The sequence below is a fragment of the Lactuca saligna genome, chromosome 8 (assembly GCF_052625555.1).
Source record: "Lactuca saligna cultivar CGN05327 chromosome 8, ASM5262555v1, whole genome shotgun sequence".
NCBI classification, from domain to species: domain Eukaryota; kingdom Viridiplantae; phylum Streptophyta; class Magnoliopsida; order Asterales; family Asteraceae; genus Lactuca; species Lactuca saligna.
Window position 1 is genome coordinate 222,297,708 of NC_136424.1, and position 6,070 is coordinate 222,303,777.

General features: G+C 28.7%; 1 long non-coding RNA gene across 1 annotated transcript; it reads right to left on the reverse strand.

Moving 5' to 3' along the window:
• Positions 1-677: 677 nt before the first annotated feature.
• On the reverse strand, positions 678-3,330 carry LOC145012448 (uncharacterized). Its single transcript, XR_013664516.1, has 2 exons — positions 3,053-3,330; positions 678-1,122 (listed from the first exon to the last, which is right to left on the reverse strand). It is a non-coding gene; the product is annotated as an uncharacterized LOC145012448 (long non-coding RNA).
• Positions 3,331-6,070: the final 2,740 nt, after the last annotated feature.

The following is a 6,070-nucleotide window of genomic DNA, read 5'->3' on the forward strand; positions in this document are numbered from 1 at the left end:
AAAAACTATATTATGAAACAATTAAAAAAAATTGTTTTATTTTTAGAAAATCCAAAATATGTAATTTAGATTAAACAAGTATTAATTAAAGGGCTACATTACTCACTTATACATAGATTAGTTGATTACAGTTATCATTTATATACACAACATCAAATGCCTAAAATAACACACTAGAAAAGATTAAGAACCACATCAAAATTTGACTAAAGAGAAACTAAATGCATGTAAACGTTAGAAAAGATCAAAGAACATATCAAAATTGTCTAAAGGTAAACCACATGCATTATATCTTGTTTACAATATAACATTTCCTAAACTATTTTCCGAAAGAAAATTAAACGCCAGAAGAAATTATTCACCGTTCCCCATACTCAATGCCCGTTACATCGCACGGGTACTCTACTAGTATATATATATATATATATATATATATATATATATATATATATATATATATATATATATATATATATATATATATATATATATATAAAAGCATCTCTTAAAAAAGATGTCTTAAAAACATATTATACTCCATAAGATACAACATTTCAATGCATCACAAATCCTACCCCACCCAAACCCCTCCCATTCACACACATACAAAATAAAAAGAAAATAAAAACATGGATAAGTATACAAGATATCATTATATAGCATACAACACATACATATAAATATAATACAAAAAATAAATAAAAGCTTAAGAAAAAAGGTGATGTGTCTACAATACAACACTTCCCCAAGATTGTTATCTTATAGCCTTTCCCGTGTGTTACCATCTAATCCAATGGAGGATATTACATCTTAACATTAAGAGGATGAATTAAAGGATGGATTTTAAACAAACAAATATTTCACACGGATCAGTGGTGATTTTTACCCGCTTTACTCATCATCTTCACCCATAACCATTTTTTTACTCATCATCTTCTCTCTTATATCTCTTTCTCCCTCTCTTTTTCCCAGAATTAGCTTCACCAGTCACCACTTTATATTTTTTTTTTTGATAACCATCTACATTGGCCTTTCTCCTTGTACCATATTTTCGATAACATAGTTGAAGCCACGTAATGGTTTGTTTGCACCTCTTTATCTCTTTCAAAGGTTTATCGTCTCCTAGAAAAATCAAATATTACCAACATAATTGCACATTGCTTCAATATATAAAAAATCATTTGTATCGTTTTTATTTTACACATGTAAAAATTAAAATGATTTAAATGAACTTTTTAACAAATTATTACATGATCTTAAAATCATACACATGATATTCTCATTAGATGTAAATGATACAAATGAACTTTTCAACTGAAATAACTTTTAAACAAAATGAACTTTTAAACAAATGAATCTGTCATATAACTTTCTGCTAAATGAGCTTTTCAAGAGATGTAGAATGATACAAATAAAATTTTTTAACAATTAAACTTTTCAATACTAATGTTACAGATAGCTTTTAAAAAAATGAACTTTTCAACAATAACTTTTCAACAAATGAAATTTTCAACAGATGTAAGAGGATACAAATGAATTTTTTTAACAAATGGACTTTTCAACAAATAATAATAATAATAATTATTATTATTATTATTATTATTATTATTCTTTTTGCAATCAGCAAGTAAAAAAAAATCCAAATGAGCTTTTACAGGAATCCAAGGGTAATGTTATAGATTAATCAAGAAGTTATCATTACCTTTCAAGCATAATATCCCACATATGTATTTTCTTGAGCAAACATATGATGATTAGGAAATGGTCGATTAAACATTATTCACATAAATCTCAATATTTCTAAGCTGGAACATGCTTCATAAAAATAAAAAAATTCGAAAAGCATTAACTCTACATCTAAATTAAAAAAGATTAAAAAAACATGGACCAAAAGTGGTTCAAAAATGAGCATCCATGCATAAGTATTTTTCCATTGGGGTTTGAAAAAAATAACAGGCTACCTTTACTTCAGATTTAGCACGGAGATTTGAAAAAACCATTGCATGTACTGATATTTTGGAGCATAAAAAAATTAAAAGAGAAAAAAAAAAAGAGATGTTCCACATATTAAAGTTACTCTAATAGTCCCTTTTGGGTGTAATTTCTATACAAAAATAGTTGATCAAATATTAGTTAATAAATTACATCTCAAAAAATAGCTAACAGCTTGCCTTTTTAAATTTTAATGTTGAAGATCTTATGGGAAAAAAATTAAAATAAAAAAAGAGGACAAGGAACAACAATAATAAAATTTTAATAATACAAATATATTTCTTGCTTAACTAATTTTTTATTATTGTATAGTGAACAAAGGTAATAGATGGTGTTCTTGGAGCTGAAGGATTATAAGAAAAGTTCATCAATTTCTCCGAAGAGCAAGTTGGTGCAAGAAGGTACTAAACTAAATACTATCAAGAGATACGATTGTTGTTAATGTCCATTAGGAAACTTGATTTTTACCATCATTTGAGCAAAAACGAAGATACTTGTACTAATTTCCAAATGCTATATGACATGATTTATTTGTTTTCATGTTTGGGTAAAGGATAAAAAAAAACATTGTAATTATACTAAAGTTCTAAAACATAAACCCACTAATAGAATGTGTAGATGAGTTGAAAATACCATCATCAAATATATGTGTAGATATAATGGCAAACTGTGACACCATAGGCATACCTCCACTTGCCTCCCAAAATCATATCAAATATATGAACAATTACATATCTAAATAGGAAAATATTAATGACGACTTTCAATAATGATTATCAATTTACCTTATTAGCACAAGTAGTATATCAACAATTATGCATAGGATTTTACGAAAAGGAAAAGATCAATGGAAAAAAATCAACATTTAAAAAGGTGGAGATATTATCCATTTTCATATACACATCTAACCAGGAGCATATTAATGAAAAAAATCAATAATGATTATAAATTTACCTTATTAGCACAAATAATATGTCAACAACTATAGATAATCTTTTACAAACAATATAAGATTAATGAAAAAATCGATTATCAAGAAGGTAAAGTAATTATCGGTTACCAAGATGTCGTCTGATTTTCAAACGAACCGATTCTCGACCTGATGAAGACGAAGGTCGAATCTGGAAGGATACAGTCTGATTTTCAAAGTTGAAGGTCGCATCTCCAATGATATGATGTTATTAGGGAATTTTCTGGTGTCGAAACCATGTCGATGTAGAGACTGGCGATTAAACAAATAGAAATCATCACCGATGGGGAAGAGATACATAAGTAGAGGTACGTACAGGAGGAATCGTGATCGATGGGGAAGAAGGAGAAAGAACAGATATTGTAGGTTAAAGTGCGGATTCGAAGAAAAAATTGGGTTAATTTATGGGCTCAAATTTTTAAGTTTATTGGCTGAAATTTCAATTTTATTTGGATTGCAAAAGCCCAAAACATTACCATTAGTTTTTTTAAGATTTAATTATTTACGTTAATTTTTTTATTCACTAATAACTAGCATATAGGCATGAGCAAAAGAACCGAACCGGTCGGAACCGGCCCGAACCGGACCGGAACCGGGAACCGGCTTCGGCCAAAATTAAGAACCGAACCGGCCCGTCGGTTCTACCGGTTCCGGTTCCACCGGTTCCCGGTTCCTACCGGTTCTTGTCGTGTCTTCAAATGTTGGAACCGATCCTTGAAAAATAGCATCATACGGTTCTGGTTTTTGCCGGTTCTACCGGTTTTTGCCGGTTCCGGTTATATCGGTTCCGGTTCCTACCGGTTCCCGGTTCCAAAAATCCACAAAAATAATGTCCCGGTCCCGGCCCGACCGGTTCCATCGGGTTCCGGTTCCGGTGCCGGTTCCGGTTCCGGTTCCGGTTCCGGCCGGTTCCCCGGTCCATATGCTCATCCCTACTAGCATATAATTATGGTTTTTTTAATCACATATTAAAATAGACCTAAATAGAAATTTAAACAATTATTTATTAAAAAAAAAACTTGCGTATGATATGTTTCCTAAATAAATGGAAAGTGAATAAATAGTGTTTTTTTATATTACTATTGTTACTTATTATGTATTTTTTATTATTTATTTGATATTTTGTAGAAAATGGATATGTATTTTGAAGTTGAGACCTTTCGTTCGTTCAAAGATGTAAATTGCTGGTATAATTTCAAGTGTGTTCCTGTTTATTTGATTTGGCGGGATGTTAAAAAAACAGACTAATACTGTTTTTAATTGATAAATATGTAAGTTCCAATATTATTATTATCTATTTTATACTTAACTAGGTGTGAGACCCGTGTATTACACGGGTTTATTAAAAATAAAATTTTAATATCAATATATAAATATGAAATATTCTATAATGTAATACTTACATAACATAATTAAATCATTTGAAATATTTATAAGAATTTATTACCAAATTAATAGGATGATTTTATTTAAACCCATTCAATTTTATGGAATTTTATTTTAAGAAAACGGAAATCCTTAAAAAATGACAACTGGAAATAAAATTTCTAAAATTCTCACAAAATGACAAGTGTCAAAATGAAGGAGAAGATGACATGTAGCAAAAAAACATTCATTTATTAAAGAGGATTTAACTACTTATATAATTTACGCTTTATTTATATTTGTTCAACAAAATTTTAATTTAGAGACAGAAAATGGTGGCTATTGTGCCTAGCTATTTGATGGAATTATATGAAAGGAGATGTATGATTCGAAATTTATATTCTATAAACCATTTTAAAATCGAATGAACTCACAATGACTACCCGCGGTATGAAGGATACATCATTGATGATGATGAGTGGATAATAACTATTAATCAATATACACAGTTTACTTATCTTGAATTGGGTGTTGAAAACCCATTTCTGATTTATCCTATGGTTGCTTCCATTGAAAGTCTTGTAAGAATTATCATCAACGAAGATTAATTGGTAAATTCACATTATACTAATATTTAATATTTAATCTATATGTCTAAAATATCTAAGTTTGTTTAATTAAATTATGGTTTAGTTGTTGTTGGAAAAGTTATTACCGAAGGTCTTCTAAGATTTGATTGCGCATGCGAAATAGTTCTTCAAAACTAGTCGAAAGTTTTCTTATTATTATTATTAATATATATATTAAGAAATAAATCTTACGGATAGTGAACTTGCCATTTTTTGGCAAAATTAGTTCCTATACTATTGTTGGGTTTTAAAGTTAGGAATAATTAATCTGGATGTTTTTTTAGCAATTTTGCTCCTCATTCTTTAGTCATTTTGATACTTTTGGTCATTGCAATCAATATTATTACACTTTTTAGGAACCTTTTAATATTTAAAGTTTGGCCACAAAACTTTAACGGTTTGACAACTTTGATCCTTTTTCTAAAAAGTTGCTAATTCCTACCCCTTTAATTCTTTAGTCATTTTGACACTTCTGGTCCTTGCAGTCAAAACTTTTATATTTTTACATAAAAACATGAAAAAAAAAAAAAAGTCTGGAGCAAAGCCCGAAGTTTTCATCCTTGTACTTTCTACGTCTGCCATATTTATCGATTTGGAAACAACATAAAAAAATTTTGGCCCCCACGTAGCGGGAGTAACCTTTCTAGTTATTATTATTATTATTATTATTATTATTATTGTTGTTGTTGTTGTTATAATATTTCTTCGAAATTTTAACAAAGGTTTTGTAATTAACCTGATTTTGTATCTTGATCCTGCGTCATTACCTTATAACGCCGCCCATGCAATTAAAAACAGTTGGATCATATACGTATCTGATGTGAAACTCAATGTACGAGGTGGAAGTAAGTTTAAAATTATTATTTTCAGTGGAAGTAAGTTTAAAATTATTATTTTCAATTATTAAACAAGTTAACTAATTTTATTATGTTAATTGATGGATTAATGTAAAAAAACATTTAAGCAAATTATCTATCTTCTACAAACATTTCGAGGGTTACTTTCACTATTAGGAATATATATGGATGAATAGTTTATTTATTTTTATTTTGTATGTTTAAGTATATATCTTTGGTAGCAATATATATTTTTGATTTGTATTTAAGTGTCGAAC